At 37.6% G+C, this 322-nt stretch overlaps 1 protein-coding gene across 1 annotated transcript in view; it reads right to left on the reverse strand.

Moving 5' to 3' along the window:
* Positions 1–322, reverse strand: part of LOC119591176 (leucine zipper transcription factor-like protein 1) — an 11,362-nt gene that overhangs the window by 6,393 nt on the left and 4,647 nt on the right. The window lies entirely within an intron of this gene.

Genomic DNA, 322 nt, shown 5'->3' on the forward strand with positions numbered 1-322 from the left:
TATATTATCATGCTCACAAACACTGTATTAAGACGAAGAAAATGAAGCTATCACAATATCGGTAAAACGCTGATATAAAGAGCAAAATTATCACTGGGGCTGGTCCCGGATCAACCCCCCCCCCCCGGCCGTACATACAACACGAAGATCTTTTATTTATCACTCGCCTTGTTCTTCATCCTGTTCTCCTGCGTGACACGAATTATTCTTCGGACTTAATGGTTTTCTGTTTTATATATCTATATGATGCTCTTTCTTCTGTTCTGTTCTATTCACTCTTTTTATATCTTTTCATCTTCTTTTTCTTCTTTCTCACTTAATG

The sequence above is a fragment of the Penaeus monodon genome, chromosome 28, assembly GCF_015228065.2.
Source record: "Penaeus monodon isolate SGIC_2016 chromosome 28, NSTDA_Pmon_1, whole genome shotgun sequence".
NCBI classification, from domain to species: domain Eukaryota; kingdom Metazoa; phylum Arthropoda; class Malacostraca; order Decapoda; family Penaeidae; genus Penaeus; species Penaeus monodon.